The following is a 10,896-nucleotide window of genomic DNA, read 5'->3' on the forward strand; positions in this document are numbered from 1 at the left end:
TATCCTGCCAAACTAAGCTTCACAACTGAGGGAAAAATAAAATTTTTTATGAACAAGCAAGTACTCAGAGATTTTATTACCACCAGGCTGGCTTTAGAAGAGCGTCTGAAAGAAGCATTATACATAGAAAGGAACAACCAGTATTAGCTTTTCTAAAAATACACCAAAAAGTAAAGAGCATCAACATAAAGAAGAATTTACATCAACGAATGGATAAAATAGCCAGTTAACATCAAATGGCAGTCACCCTAAATTTAAGTTGACTAAATCCTCCAGTCAAAAGATACAGGCAAAACCTAACGATATGCTACATCCAGACTCATTTCACATCCAAAGATACACAAAGACTTAAAACAAAGGGATGGAGAAAGATTTACCAACCAAATGGAGAGCAAAAATAAATAAATAAATAAAAAGCAGGAGTTGCAATTCTCGCATCTGATAAAATAGATTTCAGAGAAACAAAGATATAGTGGTAAAAGGATCAATGCAACAATAAGAGCTAACGATCCTAACACCCAGATACATAAGACTCATAAAGAGATTTAGACTCAATGAGACAGAAAATTAATAAGGATATCCAGGACTTGAACTCAGATCTGGAACAAGTAAACTCAATAAATATTTATAGAGCTCTTCATTTTAAATACACAAAATATACATTCTCCACCTTAAATACACAAAATATTGATCGGCCATTATTAATACCCATTTTTAGAATAAAGCTACATTCCCGTTTTCTCTCCCTCTTTTTCTTCCTCTTTCTTCCTCTCCTTCACTCCTTTTTTTTCTTTCTTTCTAAAAAAAAAAAAAAAAAAGATTAAATGAGGTCATAATACTGCAGTCCTGACCCATTAAGAAGAGCTCACTGTTGAACTCTGGGGCTCAAGCAGTCCTCTTGCATGCCACTATGCCTAGCTAATTAAAAAAATTTTTTTGGAGAGACAGAGACTTACTATATTGCCCAGGCTTGTCTTGAAATCCTGGCCTCAAGCAATTCTCCTGCTTTGTCCTCCCAAAGTGCTGGGATTACAGGCATGAGCTACCATGCCCAGCCATGTTTGGTTTTTCATTGTCTTCAGTCAAACAGACCCAGTTGGTTTGGTAATGCACATGGCTGTCTGGATTGACACAAGGAAGGCTTGTGTCCGGCTCACTGGGTAAAAGTGAGCAAGTCCCTGAGGCTCACCACGTATTGGCCTTGTCCTAGTAAAGGGAAAGGTGCCTGCCTCTTGGACTTTCCCAGGGAGGAAGTTCTGGAGCAGGAGTTTTACCCTAGTTTCTAACCAAGCGCCTGCTAATGGTAGGTAGCTTCCTAAATCACATTTTTTAGGCTTTTAAAAAATTAGTAGACTTTATTTTTAAAAATAGTTTTAGATTTAAAGAAAAATTGAGCAGATATCACAGAGACTTCCCATGTATCCTCCATATATACATAATGTTCCCCATTATTAACATTTTACATTCATATGCCTTATTTGTTATAATCAATGAACCAATATTGATACATTATGTACTAAAGTCCATAGTTTCTACCTGATGTCTATTTCTGTTTGAGGATCTCATCCAGGGTACCATAGTATTTACTTGTCATGACTCCTCAGGTTCCTCTTGGCCGTGACAGTTTCTCAGAATTTTCTTGTTTTAATGATCTTGACAGTTTTGAGTAGCACTGGCCAGATATTCTGTAGGAAGCAACTGTATGGGACTTAGTCTGATGCTTGGTTTCATGATTAGCCTGGGGTTATGGGTTTTTGGGAAGAGGACCACAGAGGTGAAGTGCCATTTTTCTCACATCATATCAAAGGCACATGCTACCAACATGCTTTATCACTGTTACTGTTGACCTTGTTACCTGGTTTAGTAGTGTTTATCTGGTTTCTCCACTGTTAAGTTACTCTTACCCCCCTTTCCTACTCTTTGGAAGGAAGTCACTCTGCCCAGCCCACACTTAAGAAATGGAGAGTTATGTTTCCTTTTCTGGAGGGTACAATATCTACATCAATTATTTGGGATTTTCCTATAGGAGATTTTTTTTTCTCTTCCCATTTATTCAGTTACTTATATCAGTATGAATATTGATTTTATATTATTTCGGGTTATAAATCAATACTACTTCATTTTATCGCTTACATTTTTCCAGCTTTGTCCATTAGTAGCTCTTTCAGTTGGCTCCTGCATCCCTTTGACATATCACCATTATGGTAGGGATTTTGTTTTGTTTTATTTTTTAAGAGACAGAGTCTACATTTGTTGCCCAGGCTGGAATGCAGTGGCACAGTCATAGCTCACTGCAACCTCAAACTCCTGTGCTCAAGTGAACCCTCCTGCCCCAGCCTCCTGAGTAGCTGGGACTATAGGCATGTACCACTGAACCTGGCTAATTTTTTTAAAATGTTGGGGCTAGGCATGGTGGCTTATGCCTGTAATCCCAGAACTTTGGGAGGCCAAAGCAGATGGATCGCTTGAGACCAGGAATTTGAGACCAGCCTGGGCAGCATGGCAAAACCCTGTCTCTACCAAAAATACAAAAAAATTAGCCAGGCATGGTGGTACATGCCTATAGTACCTGCTACTCGGGAGGCTGAGGCTGGAGGATTGCTTGAGCCTGGGAGGCAGATGTTGCAGTGAGGCAAGATTGTGCCACCACATTCCAGCCTGGGTAACAGAGTAAGACCCTGTCTCAAAAAAAAAAAAAAAAAAAAAAAAAAAAATTGCAGGGGGTAAAATATACATAATTTAGTGTGGTCTTGCTATGTTGCCCCAGTAGGTCTCAAACTCTTGGGCTCAAGTGGTCCTCCCAACTTGGCCTCCCAAAGTGTTGGGATTACAGGCATGTACTACTGTACCCAGATGTATTTTAGATCTTTTAAAAGAATTCAGTTTTGATCACTTCCTTATTTTCTGGTATTTCAAAATACTCCGAACTCATTTGACATATTTTTTGCTGCTGTCCTACTAGAATCAGACATTTCTTCAAAGAACACTAGTTCTTTGTATATTGGACAGTATTAATAGAAACCAAGAGCTGGATGCTAAGTGTACTTACAGCTGCTAGGATGTTAAGTCACATTTTTAATTTGCCGAAAGCGTTTAAGATTGCCTATCTTTCTAGTCTCTTCTCAACTCCCTGATAATTCCTATTAAAACGAACTGGTCACCTCACCGTTTCCCCAAAAGGCCTTGGGAGTTTACTCTTTTTTTGTTTTTGTTTTGTTTTTTTAATCTTTGTCCCTACTTTGTTTAAATCCTTCCTGTCCCTCAAGCCTCAGGCCTCCTTCTGCCAACACCTCCCACCCTACCACCCTAGCTTCCTTTTTGACATTGCTGCCCCTTATTGCCTGCTTCAGGAGGCTCCAGCAATGCAAATGCAACAGAAGCCTGATTTATTCTTGGAAACAGTTCCACGAAACCAAGCAGGAAGGAATTTAGAAAGGAATATAGCAGCTATATAGTATCTTTTGTCTTCTTTTTTTTTTTTTTTTAATTTTTATTTTGTGGTTTGAACCCAGGTAGCCAGACTGAGTTTTACTAGGGCTTTTTTTGGTCATTTCAAGGTTCAGATGGAGGCACCTGGATTGTGTTTTGTGACTCAGGACCAGAACTGAACTTTGAATCCTGTGCCCACACATGACATTTGTGAAGCAGGAACAGAGAGAAGCAGTGGAGGTGGGCGATGCTTTGACATTACTTTGCCCAGCCTATCTACTTCAGTTTTACAGATGTGGCAACTGAGATGCAGGGAAGAGAAGAATCTCACCCAGAGACATATGACTTATTAAAGGAAGAGTTGGGTCTAGAATATATATATATATTTTAACTATAGGATCTGCCAGGTTGTATCTAGAATTTTTGATTGCTGTTCCAGTGCGCTTTCTGCTGCTGTGTCAGGACTTAAGAATTTTTTCCCTAAGAAATTTGTCCTAAAATCCTTATCCTGTATCCCTGAGGCACCCAATGACATCCTGGTAGAGGGAGCAGCCTAGTTTTTCAAAGATACATGAATTGATGCATCCGTTCAAAGATGTATGGATTTTGGAACCAGTGAGACCTGAATTGAAATCCTAGCTTCATGCCTCAACAGCCATTTGATCTCCAGGCAATCTCTCAGATTCTCAGTTTTCTTATCTGTAAAAAGAGCATGAGGATGCCTAGGCCACAGGCATGTTTTATGGCTTAAGTAAAAGCGTGGTTATGAAGGCACCTGGGGCATACAAGCACATAACTGTTGCTCAGCATTTCTTCAAGGAATCTGAATTTGCTGGGATTACTCTGTAGCTTCCCATGTGTATACCTAGTATCCTGGTTTCTATTTCTACAACTAGAAACTTCATGGGTTACTTTTACTTCTTTGTATCTCTACAAAGCTGGACACACAATGACAGATGTTCAAAAGCCCTTGCTGGATGAAGGAATGCCACAAAGAGCTCACCCCATAGGAAGACAATGGAGGGGCAAAAGGACTTTGTGCAGTGTGAAGGAGAAGGAAAACAGGTGGGTGAGGCAGATGGGCAAAGGAACAGCTAGGCCAAGCGCTCATTTGATATTCAGAGCGAGTACTCTGCAGGGAGAGAGACTGCCTGAGGCTTCCCAGGGGAGATCTGCTGAGTCAGGCCTCTGCCCAGTGGTCAGGGTGGAGACCAGATAAAGAATCAGGGAACCCGAAGCCCCTGTGCTTTCATTATTTCCAGCCTCCTGTGCCTTCTTAGGGCCTGGGCACGTTCACAGCTCAACAAGATGTGGCAGGAAACCATGAATCAAGGGGGTGAAGGCATTAATGAAGCTGAGCTGACTTCTAGCTCTAAATTCCTTTCTCTGTGCTTCCAGGCTTGCTCTGGCCTGTTGTTTCTGCCCGGCAGAGTCTGGTGGCTGCTCTAAGCTTTGCCTTCCGAATCCCATTGCAAGCTGGATGAAAGCAAGAACAAGGTGGCTCAGCATGCATAAAGGAAAGCCAGAATCTGGAGACCAAGATTTATTGCTGCAGAGATGGGTGCCCTTTTTCTAGCGTGACTTTTATGGAAAGGGCAGTTTTCTTTGCGTGATGTTTGTCTGTAAGAGTCAGTAGGACATAGAGCAGGGGCTAGCAAACTTTTTTCTTTAAAAACCTAGATATGAAATACAGGCTTTAAGGGGCATGTGGTGTCTCCTTCAAATACTCAACTCTTCTGTTGTAGCAGCCAATGTATAGAGGCAGGCCCATACCTTGTATGATGTGTAGATGAACAGATGTGGCTGTGTTCCAGTAGAACCTCATTCATGTGCACTACAATGTAAATTCCATGTAACTTTCACGTGTCACAAAACATTAATCTTTTGATTGTTTCCCCCAACTATTTAGAAGTGTAAAAATCCACCTTGGCTTGATAGCTGTACAAAAACAAGCCCTAGGTCAGATGGCAGAAGGCAGTCTATCGACCTGCTCAGTGTACAGCGCGGCCTTGCGAGTCAGACAGGCTTGCATTCGACCCGGGCTCAGCTCTATACTTGCTCTCTGACCTTTGTTGGGTGACTTAATCTCTCTGAATCTATCCATATGTAGGGATTTCCTATCTATATATAGGGATAATAACGTCTACCTTACAGAGGGCTAGCAGGGAATAAACGAAGGTACAAAGACCCTAACATGGGCCATCTGAAGTCCTTGATAGGAGGATGTTATTATTGCTTCTCTCAACCTCATCCTCAAGAACACTAGTAGTGGAACCGAAAGCATATTCTACTCTGCACATCTACCCAGAACCTCTGAAGGCTATTTTTAAAGGCAGTCATCATAGGCTTTTTACAAAAACTGTAACGCCCTGCTTTTTGCCACAATTAACTCACCTTTTTCGTTCCAATTCACTTCAACTTAACAAATGCACAAGGCTCTTTGCACAAGGCTCAGAGTGTAGCAGGTCCGGAAAGTGAAACTTGACACCGTTCCTGCCAACAGAGAGGGAGATAAGATGCAAAGTCAAACAACCATAAATCAGAAAAGCATGTGGAATAAGACCTCGAAGAGAGGCAATCATGGCTCCCAGGCCCTGTACTGAATGCTTTCTTTATATATGTTGATCTGATTATATAACCCCATGAGGAGGGGACTGTTATGATTCCCCTTTGATAAGTGGGAGAATGGAGATAGGGAGATCATGAAGGTCCTTGCCATAAGTCACGCTAAAGTGAGCGGACAACAGAGATTCAGACTGGGCTGATGCAGGCGCCAGAGCTTTCCCCACTGGCTTCAAGTGTCCCTGGAGCTCAGGAAGTCCATCCTGGCTCCGATGGCTGGGAAAGTGTCACAGAGGGGGCAGCTTTCAAGCTGTCCGTGAAGCCTGGGGAGGGTTACTCCAGGCGTGGATGAGAGTCAGGATGGGAGGATTCAGTCCCAGAACAATGTGAGCAAGTATCCTGTGGTGGGAATGTGGAATGCTCCAGGCGTGTTGGGGGAACAGCAAGCAGCGTGGGAGTGTACGGTGCATTCCGTACCAGTGTCCTGTCCCTCCGTGGACCTCTGGATGCCTCAGGGAGGGGCGGGGGAGAGGCAAGGGCTGATGACTTCACCAGACTCACAGGAACTTCCTTGCAATGAAGTATGACTTTCTCATTTTAAAACAATTTGCCAGGCAGAGTATTCAACTCTTCAAGCCTGCTTTTCTGTCCATAACTCCTCCCCCAACTTCCAGAAGCAGCTTTCCTAGTGTGAAGGAGATGCTAAGTGAGGTCATAAAAACAGTGCTGGGCATAGAAGTGGCACATGTCCCAACAGGCACTGTGACCCCAGGCTGGTCACTTACCCTCTCTTGCCTCAGTTCCTGCAAACGTAAAATTAGGAGTTCGGTGATGCCTGAGTGCTTTCCAGTTATAACCTTCCATATCATGGCCTACTAAGCCTGTCTCAGTCAGGGAAGCAGCCTGATGATGCCACTTTGTAGCAACATTAAACAACCGCAATTCCTGGACTCGATGGGGGCTGGGATTCGAATTTTGAGCCTTGAACTTGTCAGTTGCTCCTTAGATAACTTGTTCATTACTGGAGTTCATGGGAATCCATGTTCTTTGCCCATCCATCCACCAACATGTCAACTTTTAATTAATTCATTTATTTATCTACACTCAGTCCCTGGAGCCAGACTGCCTGAGTTTGAATCCTGGCTCTGCCAGCTCTGTGATCATGGTCAAGTTACAGAACCTCTCTGTGCCTTAGTTTCTTCTTCTGTAAGACAGTGATAACAGTAGAATCTGTCTTACAGGGTTGCGAGGGTTAATTCGTTCATACGTGTATGCACACATACACATGTAAAATATCAAGTGCTTAAAACCACTCATGGCATGTAGTAAACATGATATAAGTGTGCACTGTTGCTGTTATTATTCAAAGCATGTTTTAAGTAGGTAGTGTGTGCTGGATGCTCTGTTAGGAGCTTTTTCTATGAAACATGGCGCTCTTCCCTACTGCCTTGCAAGGTAGGTGTTATGATCCTGCTTTTCTTACGAGGAAAAGAAGGATTGAATAGTTGACATGCCTTGTCTGAGATGTGGCACAGACCAGGCTGCAGAGGACAACTAGACACGTCAGTAGGGCCCAGGAGGGAGCAGGCTAGAAAGAGCGGGCAGGTCACTCTGCCTGCCCTGTCACCTAACAGCCAGCTCACTTGGCTCCCCGCTCTGCTGTTCGGTTCTTGTGCCAACCCAGATTCCTGCTGATGTCTTGTCAGAACTGGGTAATCTGTCAACACATGAGAGTCATTTGCAGTGACCGGGTAGTGATTTGATTTAGAAGCAGGGGAGGCGAGCTTGGATACCAGAAAACTGCTGCTCCATTTGGGAGCTGCCTTTCAGCCTGGCCAAATGGGAAACTTTCTGCTTAGAAACAGTCAGGGGCATTAATACTCAGATGAGTGAAGACACACATGTTTCCACTAAGGTCCCAGGCAGATTAGATTGATTATGCCGCACTGTAGTGCAATTTCCTCTTGGTTTTTATTTCTTTGGCCTAATGTTTTGCAGATGGTAAGCCCTGCTCACTGAAAATATGGAAACGATAAAATAGAAATACGAGACATTTGGATATCACTTGAGCTGAAACTCGACACTGCAGGTCTGATTGAAAATCCACCAGGCCTCTTTCAAGACCCTTTACCCTGGCTCCGTGTTTGTTTCAGGAGGCTCCTGACAAAGTTGCCCGGGTCTCCCCAAATCCTGCTATTGTTAGCTCTTCCCCGGGCTACCTGCTTGCTCCTCACCAGAGATATTCAACCAGATGATTCTTACCATTAAAGTCCCAGGATGCGTGTACACGAGCACATACATGCACACACACACACACACACCACAGATGCACCACACACATGCATGCACATAACACACATCACACATGCACACACACCACACATACAGTGCACCACATATGTATGCACACACACATGCATACACATACATACATGCCACATGCATACCATGCAGCACAAATCACACACATGCATGTATGCACACACCACACATTCACCCCCACACACAAACACACATGCCTTTTAGGTGCTGCCCAAGACTCCCCTTCTGGCTTTAAACTCCTTATGGAGAACTTTCTGCTGTCCAGAAAACCTTTCCTCTTTCTTTTTCTTTTTCTTTTTCTTTTTTTTTTTTTTGAGACAGAGTCTCTCTCTGTCACTCAGGCTAGAGTGCAGTGGTGTGATCTTGGCTCACTGCAGCCTCCGCCTCCCAGGTTGAAGCAGTTCTCCTGTCTCAGCCTGCTGAGTAGCTGGGATTACAGGCGCCACCATGCCCAGTTAATTTTTGTATATTTAGTAGAGATGATATACAAACTCCTGACCTCAGGTGATATGCCCGCCTTGGCCTCCCAAAGTGCTGGATTACAGGCATGAGCCACCGTGCCCGGCCACTGGAGTTTCTCTTTCATAGTTTCCATGGGACAAAGCACCCTCCTCTGTCCTTTGAGCTCTATCTCCTTCCTCCTCCAGAGCTCAGTTCCCAGAGCGCCTCCTTCAGAAAATCCTCCTCATTTTCCCCATCTTTTGCTAGCCTTCTTTTGCTCTAATAGCCTGTACCTGTTTTAAAGTCTGCTGTCAACACAGAGATGCAACTTTCTTAGTTTGGGATGCCTTCGCCGTTCTCTAGGCCCTGCTGCACTGGAGCCTGGAGCCGTCACTCCTCTATACTTCTGGCGATTTCCACATTGATTGCATATTCCAAGGCAACTTGGATCTCCACAGTGTCATCAGGGACTGATTGGAATTCTTGAAACCCTCTTCCCCACCCCACTCTCTGACTAGAGCAATTTTAGTTTAATCAAACCTCAAGACCATATTTTTGCCTGTTCCCTTTAATGATTAACTTGCTTCGAGGAATCCAAGAGAACCCAGACACAGTGACTGCTGACCTAGTTACTGACCCATCCTAATGACGCCTCTCCCGGGGGTTCATCCTCCGGCCTCTGGCCCATTTAGTGTGAGAAAGTGAACTCCTATTGGGCACTGGTTTTTCTTCTCAAGCCAGGTGGAAATATTGGCCCTTCACCCTACTTCTCATGGTGGTTTGGTGTATAAAGGTCTATAGAATAGAAAGATTATGCTGGCTTTGCTTTGTTTTAGGTTTTGTGTTTTAATCTTTTCAAACCCCAGGTTTTAATCCCATTGCTTTCAAGTCCTGATCTTGTCAAGGAAGACACCATCAATTGTTGTACAACTCCAAACCATCTGGGGCTTATCAAGCTGAGCTGAGGATGCTAAGGGGACCTCAGCCTACAGCGGAGGGCGAGGCAAAGGCGTGAGGCAGCCAGCTCTCCTGCATGGGTGCCATGTGTTCTCTGCAGGCTTGTTTCTCCCAGTTTCTCTAAGGCATTCCTGGGTCATTGCTCTCTCTATTTATTCGCAAGGGCTGCCATAAAGAAGCACCGTGGACTTGGGGGCTGAACAACAGAAATCTATTTTCTCACAATTCTGGAGGCTGGAAGTCTGAGATCCAGGTGTCAACAGAGTTGGTTTCTTCTGAAGCCTCCCTCCCCGCCTTATAGATGGCTGTCTTCTTCCTGTGTCTTCACATAGTCTTTTCCTCCATACATGTCTGTGTCCAAATTCCCTCTTCTTACAAGGACACCAGTCACAGTGGGTTAAAACCCACCCTAATGACCTCATTTTAACTTAATTACCTTTTTAAACACCATATCTCTAAATACATTCACATTCTGAAGTACTGGAATTTAGAACTCTAACATAAGAATTTTGGAGCCAGGCACGATGGCTCACGCCTGTAATCCCAGCACTTTGGGAGACCAAGGTGAGTGGATCATGAGGTCAGGAGTTTGAGACCAGCCTGGCCAACATGGTGAAACCTTGTCTCTACTAAAAATACAAAAAATTAGCTGGGCACGGTGGTGGGCACCTGTAATCCCAGTTACTTGGGAGGCTGAGGCAGGAGAATCACTTGAACCCAGGAGGCAGGGGTTCCAGTGAGCCAAGCTCGTGCCATTGCACTCCAGTCTTGGCAACAGTGCAAGACTCCATCTGAAAAAAAAAAAAGAATTTTGTGGGGGTGAGGAACACAGTTCAGTCCATAACATTTTCTGCTTTTTGAATACACACTGCCTAGTTTTAGGGCACTCTGCACCTTAACATAGCCTTCCTAGGGGATATTACCTCTTCTGTAACCTGTGAGTAAGAATACTAATCTCTTGAGATTGTTAATGCAGGTTGACTGCATGCAAGGCTTAAGTGCTTAGAAAATGTTAGAACCATTTAAGTCAATACAAATGGTGATGATAGTGATGGTGATGATGATGAAAATGAGCACCATTATTATTTACAGATGTCTTGATCATAACCAATTTTTTTTAATAGCACCTGGTGGTCATTTTGCTTGTATCACTTTCATTTACTTCTTTCTTTCCAAAAGAGACTT

General features: G+C 43.6%; 1 long non-coding RNA gene across 2 annotated transcripts; it reads right to left on the reverse strand.

Annotated features, from left to right (window-relative positions):
- Nucleotides 1–609: 609 nt before the first annotated feature.
- Nucleotides 610–9,270, reverse strand: LOC103793938 (uncharacterized). Of its 2 annotated transcripts, none has more exons than XR_013519091.1 (4): nt 9,048–9,270; nt 5,824–5,922; nt 1,537–1,685; nt 610–798 (listed from the first exon to the last, which is right to left on the reverse strand). It is a non-coding gene; the product is annotated as an uncharacterized LOC103793938 (long non-coding RNA). The 2 variants fall into 2 exon arrangements; XR_001912352.4 differs by having other exon boundaries at nt 1,537–1,698.
- Between the last annotated feature and the right edge of the window lie 1,626 nt (nt 9,271–10,896).

Source organism: Callithrix jacchus, chromosome 6, assembly GCF_049354715.1.
Source record: "Callithrix jacchus isolate 240 chromosome 6, calJac240_pri, whole genome shotgun sequence".
Lineage (NCBI taxonomy): Eukaryota > Metazoa > Chordata > Mammalia > Primates > Cebidae > Callithrix > Callithrix jacchus.